This window comes from Carex rostrata, chromosome 21 (assembly GCF_964058835.1).
Source record: "Carex rostrata chromosome 21, lpCarRost1.2, whole genome shotgun sequence".
Classification (NCBI taxonomy): Eukaryota; Viridiplantae; Streptophyta; class Magnoliopsida; order Poales; family Cyperaceae; genus Carex; species Carex rostrata.
In genome coordinates, this window is record NC_135938.1 from 7,851,528 (window position 1) to 7,860,983 (window position 9,456).

General features: G+C 32.3%; 1 long non-coding RNA gene across 1 annotated transcript; it reads right to left on the reverse strand.

Moving 5' to 3' along the window:
- Positions 1-362: 362 nt before the first annotated feature.
- LOC144573229 (uncharacterized) lies at positions 363-2,437 on the reverse strand. The gene is made up of 3 exons (XR_013517913.1): positions 2,280-2,437; positions 1,482-1,559; positions 363-908 (listed from the first exon to the last, which is right to left on the reverse strand). It is a non-coding gene; the product is annotated as an uncharacterized LOC144573229 (long non-coding RNA).
- Positions 2,438-9,456: the final 7,019 nt, after the last annotated feature.

A 9,456-nucleotide genomic window follows, 5' to 3' on the forward strand; every position in this document is an offset into this window, starting at 1 on the left:
TTAGATTTTTGTAATATATTCACTTATTAATTAGACTTTTGTGGTTATTTAAATAATTAGATCAAATGTAATATATAAATTAATAAAAAATTATATATATATAATAGACGTATCGTATCCTAGATTTTTGAAAATTACTGTATTGCCGTATCCGTATCGTATCCGATACGATACCCGTATCCGTATCCATGCAACATAGGTTTCAAGGTTTAGGATAGTCAAGTTTTTTAGTTTTAATGCTTGGTTGTGATCATCTAGCATAGCTCCAGTGATTTGGAGCTGTTTTTGTTCAGATATAGCTTTGTGGACTAATGAAATCGGGGAGAATATCCCGCTTTCTTAAAAAAAAAAAAAAAAATTAATTGGATCCCAGTACTGATAAATTTCTTTAGCTACGGAAAATACAAGATACATTGAATAAGTATACAAACTTGAAATTTAGTTAGGAACATGCCTTATTTAATCTTTGATCGGTGACATAGGTACATAGCCAATACAATCACTTTTTTTGTGAATATTTAAAATTACAGACTAGACCCTATAAAAAAAAATTGGACAAAAATGCTCTGACAGCGAGCAGTCATCAACAAAAAGCAGAAACAATTACTCCAACATATCTATCTACTACTTAAATTTGTAACATATGGCAAGCGTGTGCCTTCTTGAGATGCTGCCTTGTGTTGTGGAGAGGCTATATATGTCTAGGGTTATCCTCAACTCGGGAAGATTATTTACCTGACAAATTGCCTTTTTCCAGACTTAGCTTGGCTCTCACACTTGGCAAATTGGGGGAGATCGTCCCTGGTTGTTCTCACAAGGCACTGGAAGCAGTGCATCCTTTCTGTTCTTCAAATTCTCAGGGGATCACTATCTACTGGGCCCACGCAACTCCTCTTCGCCCTTGAAATCTGGAATTGATATCATTAAGGATGCAAACGGATCAATGAGTGTGTGATTTAATTTTTCAATTTTTGGTACATGACAAGGGACCGGCGTTACAGCCTTCCTAGAATATTACCAAAAATCTAACAATAAACAATACTGCTATACAAGTGAACCATATTTTATGCAAAACGTTGCTGGTAATTCAGTGAATAATAAACACAAAATTTATTAAGAATAATTATTATAGGACATACATCAGTTCTAGCTATATTTTCATATTTGAATAATTAAGGGAGTTACTTTGACAGTCTTTTGAGTACTTGTGAATTCAAGTGAAGAATTCATCTCATAGTAAGGTTAATTTGATGTGTACAAATGGCCTATTGATTAATTTATGGTCATATTTTGGTAATACTTTTGAGAGTTTCATAGCAGAACGATCGGTCTGAATTTATATTTGGTGCAATCTGCATTGTTATTTTGCACAAATGTCATTTTTCAAATTAGTTAATTTGGTAACACTTTGAGAACTCGTTACACAAGGGCAGGGAGTCATGCTAAATTAAAATTAGGACCAATTTGAGCAGCATTCTTACCTTTCCTAGACTACTCATGCCAAATTGAAGTGCAATAGCCATCCCTAGAGCTACTCCTCGACTTCTCAGTTTTTTCCTCTGGAATAATTGCACAAAAAGAATAGTGTTACTCATTTTAACAATGATTGATTGACTATTAATTTGCAGATCATTAGGGTTGCAATTACAATAATTAGCTACTATAGGAAGTCATCTTCCATACTATTATGTACAGTTCGATAAAAGCATTTGCGGGACAATTCACACATAATACTTGTGGGACAATTCGCAAATAGTATTTGCGGGACAATTCGCAACTAGTACTTGCGGGACAATTCGCATCTAGTACTTGCGGGACAATTCGCAACTAGTACTCGCGGGACAATTCGCAGGTAGTAATTGTGGCACAATTCGCAACTAGTATTTGTGGGACGATACAAGCAACAGAACCTTTTGAAATATATGTACATGTGAATAAAAGCATTTTAGATGGATTTATGCTCTTTTTTTTTAAGCTCATTCTCTTTTTGTTACCATCAAGCAGTTGTAAGGAAAATTTGGAGCTTTGGCTTGAGTTGGGCGCTAGAGACGACCAAACTTTAGGTTCAAATGTTAAATTCCTATTTAAATTTATATTGAGTAATAAAGTAAAAGAACATATCTACTTCGAAAAATAACAGAGATGAGCTGAACCGGGAGAAAATCTCTGAGGAGGAGATGGTCCCAAAGGAAACAAATATATTGCTCTTAGGCTATTATTAACCTCTACGCTAACTGAGCTACTACAAAAAAAAGGAAAATAGAGAAATTATAGCAAACCTGTTTGGCTCTCTTCTCGTCGAATTTGCTCTTTCGGCTCTCTATTCGTCGAACCATTTCAAAGAGAAATAAAAATGATCAATTTTTCTATCTACCTACGAGGCTACGATTACAAATTTACAATTCTTTGAGCGAGGAGGTTATAAATAGCCTTCCGGTCAGTAAAACAAAAATGGAATAAGACTCCCAAGGGAGGCGGCATTGCGGCAGTCATATTTTAACCTAGAAATGCTTTGGTAGGGTCTATCGACAGTGTTTTGATCCTGTCCGTTTGTTTCCTTAAATAAAAAGGATGCCCGTAGTTATGCAAACAAGCAACGGGCCGAAATTTACATGAATAATGGATTAGTTCCGGAGTCCATTATGTATTTATGTTATTTATAAGGAACCGAATCCTCTGCCCCCTTGTGGGCAGGAAAATCCTGCCCACATGTGGCTTTGACCGTTCGATCTGCTTTTGGATTCGTGCTGTGATGAAGCACTTGATGAAACGGAAAAAATAAAAAAAAACTGAAAAGCTCCGTTAGCTCTCTGTTCCTGGGTCTGATCGATACTTTCCTCTCCCCTCCCGTTCATCACATTTTTTTCCTCTCCCCTTCCACTCAACACCTCTTCTCACTCACGAGCTACGCTTCTTCTCCTTTGACTCTCTTTCGTCCAATAGAGAACGAATCTGCTCCATGACTCCACCCCCCTTCCAGTCTGTTCTTCCCATCACTTCCATCAACTGAAAAGTATTTTCTTTGATTGATTTATATATATATTTTTTTTTTGCACAGGTCTTTATCATAGTTAGCGAGCAAATATTCGTTTCATGGCGGTATTGTTGAGTACTAATTTTGTCCATTAAACTTGTTTATTTTGATGAATTTAGTAACTGCAATGAAGCCCCTTCCACCTAGCAATCCCTCATTAGTTTGTTTTCCTGGGCAGAAATACTGAATTCAAATAAACAAATACAAAAATCAATTCAGTGGGGAGCTACAACATTATGCCTCTCAACCCTCTCAAGTGTCAATCCGAATAAAAGCCCTAAAATTTCAAAAAATAAAATACCTAAACTTGTTAGTTATGATTTATGTTAAATTCAACTGGTATGCAATATGTATCTGGTAAATAGCTGATGTTGATAAAGTGTAAAAATGATATTTTCCTATTTGTGTATCAGGTAAAAATAATGTGCCATTTGCACCATGATCATCTATGTCCTGTTTTCCATATTTCTAGGAGGATTTTCACAGCTGTAAGTATGTATCACAAACTTGCTCCTAAAGAAAAAGAAGCATTGCAAACTTATTAATTTTGATTTATTTATATTTTTGCGGAATGTAATGTAGTTCATGCATCTGTACCTTACAGCTGTGCAAATCCAAAATTAAGAATAATATCAGACAAACTAGCATCAACTGCTAAGCATTCTAATTGAATTACTATCAAATTTTCATTGGTGATTTATGTTTTTAAAGCACAATTTGATTTTGGCCATTGCTTTTTATAAATTTGAAATATCTTCATTTGGTCAGAATAGATATTAGCAATATATAATTTCATAGGTGGCTACTACAAATTGCATGAGATTATCATCTTGATTTGTCTCTAAAAGTTCCTCCTTCATTTACCAGTATTTGCTTTATCCACCTCTATGCATTGTAATTCCGATTCTACCCTTGTGCTTAAACCTAATTCAGATATCTCCATTGCAGTTTGACTTGATCGAGTAGATAATCCAGATGCTTCCTCCATGAGTTCCCTAATTTGTTTGAACCTTTCGAGCAATTATGTAATTGTTTTACAAAAAGAATAGCAGAAAATGGGGAAAGCATCAATTTTACTGATAGAAGAAATAAAAACACAATGACACTACTTGAATTAAGATGACAGGAGGGGAAAACATCAATTTTACATTTATTGTACTAAGTTTATTTTGTGTTTCTTTTATTGTCTTAAATCTTTTATTTTTTTTTAATCAGGCTCACGATTCCTGAGCCTTCATCCATATTTATACTATAGGTTTCAGTTCAAATTAAACTTGAACTTTTAATCAATACGAAAAATGAGGACTTAGATCCTCATTTTTCTTCAGAATTTTTTTTTTTACTAAAAATGAAGCCACTAACACAGATGTATAATTAATTTCCAAATTTAATCAGTATGAAGGATATGTTAATTTAATAATCTTATTTTTTAGTAACTAGGTTCAAAGTGTAGTAAAGAAAACAGTGAAAATGACACCTCGTAGGAGTTTATGTTGACAAGGCGGCCAGCAATACACTTAGGTGCTGTCAACCCTGCACAAACGCCCATAGTACGTAGGTGCTGTCGTCTCTCTTCTGATTTTTTAAGTGGGTCTGTTACTGGCAGATTTCCGGTCAAGGAAGTTGTACAGTCGTGAGATCTGCTGAACTCCGAAATTTATATAGTTTCAATTTGGTCAGTACATAGGAGCGGCACGAAAGAGAGTCAAGGAGAAGAAGCATAGATCGTGAGGGAGAAGAGGTGGTGAGCGGGAGGGGGGAGGAAAAGATGTGATGAGCGGGAGGTTGAGAGGAGCAGAGGTGGTGAGCGGAGGGAAGAGGAAAGTAGCGATTAGACCCAGGAACAAGAGAGCTAACGGAGCTTTTCATTTTTTTTCCGTTTCATCAGTGCTTTATTACAGCACAAATCTGAAAGTAAATCAAACGGTCAAATCTACATGTGGGCAGGATTTTCCTGCCCACAAGGGGGCAGAGGATTCGGTTCCTATTTATAATGGGTCGGGTTCCCCTCACAGGGAATGGGTTTTCTGAACTCCTCAACTTTCCGTATGTACATTTTTGAAACAAAACCTCGTGTCATAAAGGAATGCGTATCCTCTGCATTAACTCAAAATATAATTTTTGACTCTGATTTTAAACAGAATCAATTTAAGTATCTCTATAATATAAGCGGCTTTTCAATATTAATATGAATCTAGTATGTGCAAATTTTAAAATATATCGGACGTTTGAGATTCATTAACTCAAAAGATTTCCTTTTGAGTTAATGCAGAGGATACGAATTCGTCATAAAGTGGGTAGGTTAAAAATAGGCAAGGATCGGAGGGTGGCAGTGAGGGGAACCGCAAGGGAGGAGGCACAACCCGTGCAGAGTTCGAAGAGAAGGCGGGTTAATGTTAGGACAGATGGAGGCGTACACGAGAAGCAAAGAAATTTTGTCGGAAGAGAAATAAGATGGAGAAAAAGGATTGGAAGCTGATAGGAGTACTCGCGCTACAGTACCCGCACCTAAACTGCCATATATAACTGTTTGTGGGGACCAAACTGCCATAACTGCACTTCAGATCTGTAACTTTTTTTTTAATATTAATAGTCAAATCTTGAAGTATGTAGTCCAAAGAACACAAGTATTTATATCTATATAGTAAACAATGTAAATGATAAATTAATTATTTTTAAATAATTATACCCGCACCTTTTTTTTTGAAATTTCTGATGTCATACCTGCACCTAAACTGTCATAATTGCTTGTGAGGACCTCAACTGTTATAGATCTGTAACTTTATTTTAAAATATTAATAGTCAAATCTTGAAGTATATAGTTCAAAGAACACAAGTATTTATATCTATATAGTAAACAATGTAAATGATAAATTAATTATTTTTAAATAATCGTACCCGCACCTTTTTTTTGAAATTCCTGACATCGTACTCGCACCTAAACTGCCATAATTGCTTGTGGGGACCGCAATCGTTCCAGATCTATAACTTTTTTTTTAATATTAATATCCAAATCTTGAAAGTATATAGTTCAAAGAACACAAGTATTTATATCTATATAGTAAATAATGTTGTAATTTTTACATAACTGCTTATAGGGACCTAAACTGCCATAATCTTGTAATTGGATCCCTCCTCTTTTTACATATGACACTGAAAGTATCAATATCTAAGTATTAAAAGTATTTATATCTATGCACTAAAGTATTTATTTTTATGAGGTCAATTATTTTTGTTAGACAAATGTTGATGCAGAATTAGTGCCGAGGCTTTGAAAGGGTGCTGCTAGGATTTTAGAATAATAATTAGTTGAGACTATATAATATCTTTTTAGAATAATAATTAGTGGACACAATATAATTAGTGGGAACCATAATATATTATTCCTCTAAATGCAATTACTGTAGCACGGGTACAGAAATAATTATTCAAAAAGGATTAAGAGTGAGCTATTACGGACATAAAAGAGGGTTTTTTAATTTTTGTGCACGGTTTAATAGGCTACCAAAAAAAATTATTGTTGGGCTGTGCGAAAAAAATTTGAACTGCATTAGTAGACAAAATTAAAATTATAATGTAGGCAAAAGCAGACATTTATCGGTCTATATTTTATTCTTAATGTCGATAAACTTAATTTGCAAAATTTAAAAGTAGATAACTAATGTGTGTAGTATATTATGCATTAGGAGGTTTGGAAGGAATTTAATTGTCAATAGAAAAGTGCTATTAAAATGTTGATCAAACAAAAAAATCACAGACAGTAAATTATATGCAGGAACATAAAAATACAAAGGAGAATTTAAAGATAAAATAGAAAAATGACAATATATAAGCTCCCTTTTTACAATAAGTGAGATTTTGCTAATATGTTAGTTAATTAGCATAGTGTAATTATGTATTTCTCATGTAAATGTGTGATTATCTGTCTAATGATAGCTAGCTACTATGCTACACCACTTGACAATTATGCGAATTGAACTTAATGATAAAATAAAAAAGGATAATAATATCATAATCATTGAAATCACTATTTCAAAAACAAATACAATTGAAGTCAATACATTTCTTGGTTTTCAAAAATAGTACACATTGAGATGCAGATGCGTAGTTAAATGAGATGAATGAGTCAATTGATCTCTATTTTTTTTTTAATATTTATGTATGACTTTTTATATAATTTAGAGTAAAATATCATGGATAATGTAAATTAACTCTCATTAATTATTAGAATGAAAATTTTATCAGATTGACTCTTATTAAGTGTTGATCCTCATAGTTTAAAAGTTTGATTCTATGGTAAGATATATATTTATGTTTGACCCTTGTTGGAATGTGTTGAGTTGCTATTGCTAATCATAGTTCAAATTGTACGAAAAAAATCATATTGTATCAAGATTCGTACCGCGAGAAGATAATTCTATGGTAAGATATATATTTCAATTACTGGGAAGAATATTTTGCCATATTTTTATATTTAATAAATATAATTTTTCAAAACAAACCTCTAGAAACATTTAAATAAATTTAAATTTGAGAAAATCAAAATGAAAAATTCCAGTCTATTACCACAGTTAAAACAATAAAAAAAATCGTATTGTATATCAAATATTTATGTCGGTCGTTTCCTCAAAATAAACTTTTTAATTTGTTCAATCATTTAAACTGAAAATGAATAAAACTAAATGAGCCAACTTTCCATGAGTAGAACTAGGGTGTTCTTAAGCTCACCAAATTAAAGTGTTTGGTGAGCTTAACTCCAAAATTCATCAAATCGGTTTCAAATAACAATTTGAACTGTTGAAACCCACCTATCTTACGAGTGATGCGTCTACATGTGAAAATTTTAAACATTCAAATTATTTTAGTATAAACTCAAGCGGTCAAAAAACGTTCAAATTATGAATGTACTAAAATTAATTTATTAACCTTCTAATTTTGACCAATTGACTTTATACTAAATTAATTCGAATGTTTAAAATTTTCACATGTAGACGCATCACTCGTAAGGTAGGCAGATTCTAACGGTTCGGATTCGTCATTTAAAACTGATTTGATGGATTTTGAAGTTAAGCTCACCAAACACTTTGGTAAGCTTAAGAACACCCTAGTTCTACTCATTAAATATAGATAATCAGACTTCACCAACTGCTAGAAATGCCACCAATTGGTTCAGTAAATTTTTAACCGCATTTGTTAATTTTTGTTATCGTAATATTTTGAATAAGATGGTATACCCTTTAAAGTTTAAACACGAAACCGAATTCTAGCTAGTAGATATTTTATTGCTCATTTTTCTTCTTTCCTTGATTTGTGGCCATCTGGTTTTGATTTTCTTCTTTTGTCACATCGTGTTGGCTAATTTTCTTCTTTTCAAAATTAATTGTGATTTAAAAAAGCCTTAAATTGAGATATTTTAAATATTGTAATTTTAACTGAGCCAGGAACTCTTCTTTCCAGATAATAAAAAAAATTGATAGAAATTCACTTATAACAAATTTATATTTTAACTAGTTCAATTTAACTCATTCTTTTCATGATACTTCGCAGCAATCTGCACTAGAGTAAAAAAGTTCAGGTCTTTACTTGAAGAAATTTATTTAAATAAAATATTTATTTATTATATTTATTTTATTTACAAGTAATAAATCAGGTAAATATTTGAACGTTAAGAAAAATAAAATGGAAGAAACTATAAAACCCTTCCAGTATTAATCATTGCATCAAGCTTTGAACCTAATTACGCCACCACCACCGTTCATGTTCATAGAGTCAAAGATTACAATAGCGAAGATTTTCCAACTGAGCGAAAAATATTACACCACCTGTGCTCCGTTAACGCCCCACTTAATGATGTGGCAGAGGAACAATTGGTACTATATGATTGTTGATGTTTATTCTTCGATGGTTGGCCGGCGTAGGTAGAGAAAGATTTGATCCAGCTTGGACCTGAAAGAGGTGGTAAGAAAAAAAGAGATAATATCATGAGAGAAGGGTTTGCTTTGATTAATTTGAACATGTTATATTTTAATAGTTATAGTGCGAGATCGATACAATTTGAGGATAGTACATTTGTTTTTCTTTTGTTAGATTTTTTTATTAAATATAAGACATGATTAATCAATAAATGTTGTGAGATCTAGAGATTAGAAGAAAAAAAGAAGCATACATGTACATATCTTTTACTTATGCTCGTATGCTAAAATATTTCAAATTTGAATATATATATATATTTGTTTGATTTGAATTCAACAAAAAAAAAATCATATTGTTCTGACCTTATATCTGAATGTATTTTAGAATCAATCATATTTTTAACATACTAAAATATTTTTTTTGTTTTGAATTTGAAATATGATATTTATTGAATTTATATATATTATTGATTTTCTCTGATCTCTTACTTTTAATATTTAATAAAAAAA